The sequence below is a fragment of the Arachis hypogaea genome, chromosome 6 (genome assembly GCF_003086295.3).
Source record: "Arachis hypogaea cultivar Tifrunner chromosome 6, arahy.Tifrunner.gnm2.J5K5, whole genome shotgun sequence".
Lineage (NCBI taxonomy): Eukaryota > Viridiplantae > Streptophyta > Magnoliopsida > Fabales > Fabaceae > Arachis > Arachis hypogaea.
The window spans coordinates 39,081,305-39,090,478 of record NC_092041.1 but is presented as its reverse complement, the minus strand read 5'-3'; the positions used below and the strand labels follow the sequence as shown (position 1 = coordinate 39,090,478).

General features: G+C 36.1%; 1 non-coding gene across 1 annotated transcript; it reads left to right on the top strand.

Moving 5' to 3' along the window:
• The first annotated feature begins 3,197 nt into the window (after positions 1-3,197).
• Positions 3,198-3,301, top strand: LOC112700473 (small nucleolar RNA R71). The gene has a single exon (XR_003153381.1). It is a non-coding gene; the product is annotated as a small nucleolar RNA R71 (small nucleolar RNA).
• Positions 3,302-9,174: the final 5,873 nt, after the last annotated feature.

The window sequence follows — 9,174 nt, the reverse complement described above, 5'->3', positions numbered from 1 at the left end:
AACACCAAACTTAGAGTTTGGCTGTGGCCTCCCAACACTAAACTTAGAGTTTGATTGTGGGGGATGTGTTTGACTCTGTATTGAGAGAAGCCTTTCATGATTCCTCTCCATGTATACAGAAGAACACCCTTGGGTCTTAAACACAAGGTAGTCCCCATTCAATTTAAGGACTAATTCTCCTCTATTAACAACTATCACAGCTCCTGTTGTGGCTATGAAAGGTCTTCCAAGGATGATGCATTCATCCTCCTCCTTCCTAGTGTCTAAGATTATGAAATCAGCAGGGATGTAAAGGCCTTCTACCTTTACTAACACGTCCTCTACCAATCCATAAGCTTGTCTTTCTGACTTGTTTGCCATTTGTAATGAGAATATGACAGGCTGTACCTCAATGATCCCCAGCTTCTCCATTACAGAGAGTGGCATAAGATTTATGCCTGACCCTAGGTCACACAGAGCCTTTTCAAAGGTCATGGTGCCTATGGTACAAGGTATTAAGAATTTACCAGGATCTTGTCTCTTTTGAGGTAAAGTTTGCTGAACCCATGTTTCTAGTTCACTAATGAGCACGGGAGGTTCACCTTCCCAAGTCTCATTACCAAAAAACTTGGCATTCAGCTTCATGATAGCTTCTAGATATTGAGCAATGACGATTGGATTTTTGACGGTTTAGAATTTCACAAATAAAATCTCGTCGAAGTATAGTCTCTAAACCAACAATAATCCTCTCATACCAAAAATTTGTTTGTCACAAGTACAAACCCCTAAAATCTATAAACCGAAGTATTTAAACCTCGGGTCGTTCTCCCTAGGATTTACAATAAAGTGTCTTGTTATTGGTTGTGAGTTATTTTGGGGTTTTTGAGATTATAGACAAGAATTATAAATGGCAAGGGAAATAACCTAACAACTAATAAAGCTCTTGGCAAGATATGAGAACTAGAAGTCCTATCCTAGTTATCCTCCTCAATTGTGATAACAAATTATCCATTACTCCCACTTAGTTAACCTCTAACCATGGAGGAAAGTCAAGTGGATGAATCAATTTGATTCCTCAAGTCCTAATCAACTCCTAAAGGAAAGACTAGCTTTAGAGGTATTCAAATCAATTAGCAACTTCTAATTATCAATCAACAAAAGGATTAGATAACTCAAGAGTCACTAATTACTCAACCAAAGCCAAGAGGAACAAAAGCCACACTAAAATCCTACCAAGCATTTCATCAAACACTTGGAAGGCACAAAAGAAAAGCAAAGCAAATTGACAACAAGAATAGAATCTAACAACAATTATTGAAAAGAATTAATAACAACAATCAAAAGAAACACATCTATTATGAATTACCTTGAATTGAATTGGAAGAAAGTAGAAGAAACAAAAGTAGATCTACAACAAAACACAAGAACAACATAAAAGGAAATTACAACAAAAGAATAGGAGAAGGATGAATGTAACTACAAGGAATTGAGAAGATAGAAGTAGAAGAAGATGAATCTAAATCTAGATCTAAGAACTAAACCTAATCCTAATCCTAATTCTAGAGAGAAGTGAGAGCTTCTCTCTCTAGAAACTAGTTCTAACTACTTCTAAAACTAAACTATGACTAATGGTAACTAACATGTGTTTTCCTCTTCACTCCTTGGATTAAATAGCATCAGAAATGAGTTGGATTGGGCCCACAAGGCTTCTAAAATCGCTGGCCACGTTTTGCTTCAAGTGGACTAGGTGGCAGCAACGGCGCGTGCGCGTACTATGCGCGTGTGCGCCACCATACTTGTAGCAACTATGGCAAATCTTATACCGTTTCGAAGCCCCGGATGTTAGCTTTCTAACCCAACTGGAACCGCATCATTTGGACCTCTGTAGCTCAAGTTATGGTCGTTTAAGTGCGAAGAGGTCGGCTTGACAGCTTTCCGGTTCTTTCTTTTCTTCATGAGTTCTCCAACTTTTCATGCTTCTTTCTTCATTCCCTTGATCCAATCTTTGCCTCCTAAAACTTAAACCACTTAACAAACATATCAAGGCATCTAATGGAATCTAGGAGAATTAGATTTATCTATTTTGAGTCCTAAAAAGCATGTTTTCACTCTTAAGCACAATTAAAGGAGAATATACAAAACCATGCTATTTTATTGAATAAATGTGGGTGAAAGGTGACAAAATCCCCTAAATTCAATACAAGATAAACCGTTAAATTGGGGTTTGTCAAGCAACTTGCTCTCCAGTTACATCTTCATCCTCTTCAGAGGAAGAATAGTTTTCAGAGCTCATGAATGGCAGAAGGAGGTTTAATGGGATATCTATGGTCTCTATATGAGCCTCAGATTCCTTTAAGTCATCAATAAGGAACTCCTTCTTGCTTGAGAGACGTCCCATGAGGTCTTCCTCATTGGGATTCATGTCCTCTCCTTCCTCTCTAGGTTTGGCCATGTTGACTATGTCAATGGCCTTGCACTCTCTTTTTGGATTTTCTTCAGTATTGCTTAGGAGAGTACTAGGAGGAGTTTCAGTGACTTTCTTACTCAGCTAGCCCACTTGTGCCTTCAAACTTCTAATGGAGGACCTTGTTTCACTCATGAAACTTAAAGTGGCCTTAGATAGATCAGAGACTATGTTTGCTAAGTTAGAGGTGTTCTGCTCAGAATTATCTGTCTGTTGCTGAGAAGATGATGGAAAAGGCTTGCTATTGCTAAACTTGTTTCTTCTACCATTATTAAAGCCTTGTTGAGGCTTTTGTTGATCCTTCCATGGGAAATTTGAATGGTTTCTCCATGAGGGGTTATAGGTGTTGCCAAAGGCTTCCCCCATGTAATTTACCTCTGCCATTGCAGGATTTTCAGGATCATAAGCTTCTTCTTCAGAAGATGCCTCTTTAGTGCTGTTGGATGCATTTTTCCATCCATTCAGACTTTGACAAATCATGTTGACTTGCTGAGTCAACATTTTGTTCTGAGCCAATATGGCATTCAGAGCATCAATTTCAAGAACTCCCTTCCTCTGAGGCGTCCCATTATTCACGAAATTTCTCTCAAAAGTGTACATGAATTGGTTATTTGCAACCATTTCAATAAGTTCCTGAGCTTCTGCAGGCGTTTTCTTTAGGTGAATAGATCCACCTGTAGAATGGTTCAGTGACATCTTAGAAAACTCAGACAGACCATAATAGAATATATCTACCATGGTCTACTCTGAAAACATGTCAGAAGGACACTTTTTGGTCATCTGCTTGTATCTTTCCCAAGCTTCATAGAGGGATTCACCATCTTTTTGCTTGAAGGTCTGAACATCCACTCTAAGCTTGCTCAGCTTTTGAGGAGGAAAGAACTTAACCAAGAAGGCCATGACCAGCTTATCCCAAGAGTCCAGGCTATCCTTAGGTTGTGAGTCCAACCATGTTCTAGCTCTGTCTCTTACAGCAAAAGGGAAAAGCATGAGCCTGTAGACTTCAGGATATACTCCATTAGTCTTAACAGTCTCACAGATCTACAAGAACTCAATTAAAAAATGGTAAGGATCTTCTGATGGAAGTCCATGAAACTTGCAGTTCTGTTACATTAGAGCAACTAGTTGAGGTTTCAGCTCAAAATTGTTTGCTCCAATGGCAGGAATTGAGATGCTTCTTCCATCAAATTTGGAAGTAGGTGTAGTATAATCACCAAGCATCCTCTTTGCATTATTGTTGTTGGGTTCGGCTGCCATATCCTTTTCTTGTTCGAAACTTTCAATAAGGTTGTCTCTGGCTTGTTGTAATTTAGCTTTTCTTAGCTTCCTCTTCAGAGTCCTTTCAGGTTCAGGATCAGCTTAAACAAGAATGCCTTTTTCCTTGTTCCTGCTCATATGAAAGAGAAGAGAACAGAAGAAGAAGAAGAAGAGGAATCCTCTATGTCACAGTATAGAGATTCCTTTATGTTAGTGGAAGAAGAAAGGAATAGAAGAAGGAAAAGGTAAGAATCCAAACACAAGGGTGAGGATAGTGTCAAATTCTTGAGTAGAGGAGAAGTATTAGTAGATAATTAAATAAATAGAAGGAGATGAGAGGGGGAGAATTTTCGAAAATAAATTTTGAAAAAGGGTTAGTGATTTTCAAAAATTAAGAGAAGAAATAAAATTAAAATTAAAATTTGAAATAATTAGTTAATTAAAAAGAATTTTGAAAAAGGGGTGAGGAATTTTCAAAAATTAGAGAGGGAAAAGTAGTTAGGTGGTTTTGAAAAAGATAAGAGATAGTCAAACAAACAAAAAGTTAATTGGTTAGTTGAAAAAGATTTTGAAAATCAATTTTGAAAAGATAGGAAGTTAGAAAGGATATTTTGAAATCAAATTTTGGAAAAAGATATAATTTTAAAAGATATGATAAAAAGATATGATTTTTAAGAAAAAGATATTTTGAAAAAGATTTAATTTTTCAAAATAAAATTGATTACTTGACTAACAAGAAACTAAAAAATATGATTCTAGAATTTAATGATTGAACCTTTCTTAACAAGAAAGTAACAAACTTCAAATTTTTGAATCGATCACATTAATTGTTAGTAAAGTTTCAATTTTTTGAAATAAAGATAAGAAAAAGATTTTGAAAAAGATTTTTTTATTTTTCGAAAATCATAAGATAAAAAATGAAAAAGATTTGATTTTTGAAAAAGATTTTGAAAAGATAATATTTTTAAATTTGAAAATTTGACTTGACTTATGAGAAATAGCTAAGTTTTAAAAATTTTTTTGACTAAGTCAACTCAATTTTCGAAATTTATGAGAGAAAAAAGGAAAAGCTATTTTTTTATTTTTGAATTTTGAATGATGAGAGGGAAAAACATAAAAATGACCCAAAACATGAAAATTTTTGGATCAAAACCAATGATGCATGCAAGAACACTATGAATGTCCAGATGAACACCAAGAACACTTTGAAGATCATGATGAACATCAAGAACATGTTTTTGAAAAATTTTGATGCAAAGAAAACATGCAAGACACCAAACTTAGAAATCTTTAATACTTAGACACTATGAATACAAAAATGCACATGAAAAATAATAAAAGACACAAAACAAGAAAACATCAAGATCAAACAAGAAGACTTATCAAGAACAACTTGAAGATCATGAAGAACACCATGCATGAATTTTCGAAAAATGCATAAATTTTTAGAAATATGCAATTGACACCAAACTTAAAAATTGACTCAAGACTCAAGCAAGAAACACAAAATATTTTTGATTTTATGATTTTCTAAATTTTTTTGTATATATTTTTTCGAATTATATTATTAGAAAAACGAAAAAGAAAAAGAAAGGAAAAAATTTTTAAAGGATTTTTGAAAAGAAAATAAAAAATAAAATTACCTAATCTGAGCAACAAGATAAACCGTCAGTTGTCCAAACTCAACAATCCCCGGCAACGGCGCCAAAACCTTGGTGCACGAAATTGTGATCTCTAACAATGGAATTCGACTTGGTATGCGCATTTACTAACTCAGCACTTTCTTCACAACTTCGCATCACTAACCAGCAAGTGTACTGGGTTGTTCAAGTAATAAACCTTACGTGAGTAAGGGTCGATCCCACAGAGATTGTTGGTATGAAGCAAGCTATGGTCATCTTGTAAATCTCAGTCAGGCGGATAATAAATGGTTATGGAGTTTTCGAATAATAATAATAAATAAACAGAAAATAAAGATAGAAATACTCATGTAGATCATTAGTGAGAATTTCAGACAAGTGTATGGAGATACTTTGTCCCTGTTGGATCTCTGCTTTCCTACTGCCTTCCTTCAATCCTTCTTATTCCTTTCCATGGCAAGCTGTATGTAGGGCATCACCGTTGTCAATGGCTACATCCCATCCTCTCAGTGAAAAAGGTCTAAATGCTCTGTCACGGCACGGCTAATCATCTGTCGGTTCTCGATCATGTCGGAATAGAATCCATTGATTCTTTTGCATTTGTCATCACGCCCAACAATCGCGAGTTTGAAGCTCGTCACAGTCATTTAATTCCGGAATCCTACTCGGAATACCACAGATAAGGTTTAGACTTTCTGGATTCTCATGAATGCCGCCATCAATTCTAGCTTATACCACGAAGACTCTGATCTCACGGAATGGAAGGCTCGGTTGTCAGGCGAGGACAACCATGCGTCGTGCATCAGGAATCTAAGATATACACATTCTAGCTCTCGCTTGTAGATCGGAGGTGGTTGTCAGGCACGCGTTCATAAGGATGGATGATGATGAGTGTCACGGATCATCACATCCATCAGGTTGAAGTACGAATGGTATCTTAGAACAGGAATAAATTGAATTGAATAGAAAATAGTAGTAATTACATTAAAACTCGAGGTACAGCAGAGCTCCACACCCTTAATCTATGGTGTGTAGAAACTCCACCGTTGAAAATACATAAGTGATAAAGGTCCAGGCATGGCCGAATGGCCAGCCCCCAATTGTGTTCAAAAGACCGAATAGTCAGAAGACTAGACAGTCAAAAGACACTGAATACAATAGTAAAAAGTCCTATTTATACTAGACTAACTACTAGGGTTTACAGAAATAAGTAATTGATGTAGAAATCCACTTCCGGGGCCCACTTGGTGTGTGCTTGGGCTGAGCTTGAACTTTACACGTGCAGAGGCTTCTCTTGGAGTTGAATGCCAAGTTGTAACGAGTTTTTGGCGTTCAACTCTAGTTCGTGACGTGTTTCTGGCGTTTGACTCTAGAATGCAGCATGGAACTGGCGTTGAGAGCCGGTTTGCATCATCTAATCTCAAATAAAGTATAGAATATTATATATTGCTGGAAAGCCCTGGATGTCTACTTTCCAACGCCGTTAAAAGCGCTCCATTTGGAGTTTTGTAGCTCCAGAAAATCCATTTCGAGTTCAAGGAGGTCAGAATCCAACAGCATCAGCAGTCCTTTGTCAGCCTTCTATCAGATTTTTGCGCAGGTCCCTCAATTTCAGCCAGAAAATACCTGAAATCACAGAAAAATACACAAACTCATTGTAAAGTCCATAAATGTGAATTTAGCATAAAAACCAATAAAATATCCCTAAAAGTAGATAGATCCTACTAAAAACTACCTAAAAATAATACCGAAAAGCGTATAAATTATCCGCTCATCACTGTGTAAAAAAATAAATAACAATTGAGGAAAAGTAAGATGTGTGTGGTATGATAAACGACAATATGTATATTCTAAATGCGCGCACAATTTAGAACACAACACATTGGCTAAGCGAAACGTAAACCACATAATGAAAAGAAATGATATGGTCCTCAATTAAATAGCCTAGGTTGCAAGTAAAGAATAAGCAAAACTTAAGGCACAAGCAACCCTAGGTACCCACAAAAGTGAATTGAGTATTTGATATTGAATATTGAAATTGTGCAAGTGAAAGCGCAAGACTGATATAAAATAGCACAATAAACAACAACCAATCCTATAATGAACGGAAACTCCTTATTCATTATGAAACATAATGAAAATGTCACATGGGAAGGTACTTGTTACAAAAATTGACGAGTTTGATAAAAATCAAGTTAAGTCACTCAAAAAAATGCAAAGCATTAACAAGGAACAAGTACCGGACATGTGATGAATTTGATATGCAAATCATGATGAACAAGTAATTTTAACTTAAATCACTTAATTCAATGCACTTATATAATTTATCCTAGTGGTATAATCAAAACATGAGTATCCAAACCCACTAGGTACTAGTAAATTAAGGCAAAGTATAAGTGCATTGGTGGAAACTTCAAGCAACAAGCAATCCAATTAGGCATTGAACAACACTTGCAATTTATTGACTTAACAAGCAAGTAACCCAAAACTAATAAAATTACTAGAATGAAAAATGAAATATGAGCAAAACTAACAAGAATAAGCAGAAAATAGGGTGGAAGGAGGAGAAGAGAGAGGAAGAGAAAAGAAGAGAAGAAGTTGAGAGAAGAGAATAAGAGAAAAGAAAAATAATAGTGAGAAAACAGGGGTGTGCATACGCACAGATATGTGTGTGTACGCACACTATGAGGAAAAGGGGGTATGGGTTCATGCGCACAGGCTGTGCTGGCGCTGCAAACAGAGGGTGATAAAGAGAGTGTGCATGCGCACAGGCTTGTGTGCACCGCACAGGTTGCTGAAAATCGAAGTTGTGTGTGCACGCACGAGGTGGTGCGCACGCACAAATGGCCTGTTTTCACGAATTTTTTTTCTCAAAATTCTAAGGTACCAAGCCTTAGTACAATGAAAGCTCAACCCCCAAAATATTCAAACACCTATAAATTCATGATCCATACCAAAATTAACCTAACAAATTCTCAAAATTAAACTAATTCTAAGCTAATCAAGCATAAGAAAAAGAAACTAAGCCAAAATATATACAAAAAGAGAAGGGTTGGAACAATGTTACCATGGTGGGGTGTCTCCCACCTAGCACTTTAGTTTAATGTCTTTAAGTTGGACTTATGGAGAGCTCTCATCAAACCTCCTTGAAATCCCAACCAAGCTTGTATTCTCCAAGGCTTTTGAGACTCCAAAGCTTGTGCACCCACATCTTGTTGTGAATTCCTTTCATTCCATGTAGGTAACAAGAAATTGAAATTTCCAATTCCTATGGCACGATGCACAAAACTCACAACGCAATGGGTGAGAATTCATAGGATAAAAAGGAAATAGGAACCAAAGGTAATAAGAATAAGTAAAATGAACTCCTAAAACTAGCGAAAAAAACCAATCAATCAAAACAAGCTATTTACATATTAACATATACACAATAGCCAATAACACAACACCATTGCAACTCCCTGGCAACGGCGCCAAATTTGATAAGAGAACTATTGCCGGTTTAGAATTGATAAAAAAAAGTCAATTTGTTGGTAGCATAGTCCAAACTAACAATGAATTCTCTTAATCAAATGTTTACAAATTCTAATTAACCGAGAGTATTTAAACCTCGGGTTGTTCTCCCTAGGAGTTACAATTAAAGTGCATATTATTGGCTATGAGGGAACATGAGGGATTGGATGATGACAAGAAAATGTAAATAGCAAGAAATGTAAATATGCAAGAAAGAAACTTGATATGCAAGTAATTAAAATGAACATGCAAGTAGAAGCAATGCAATTGAAAATTAAATACTAAAAGAGCTCTTGGTTAGGATTGGGTAATTAGGGCTTG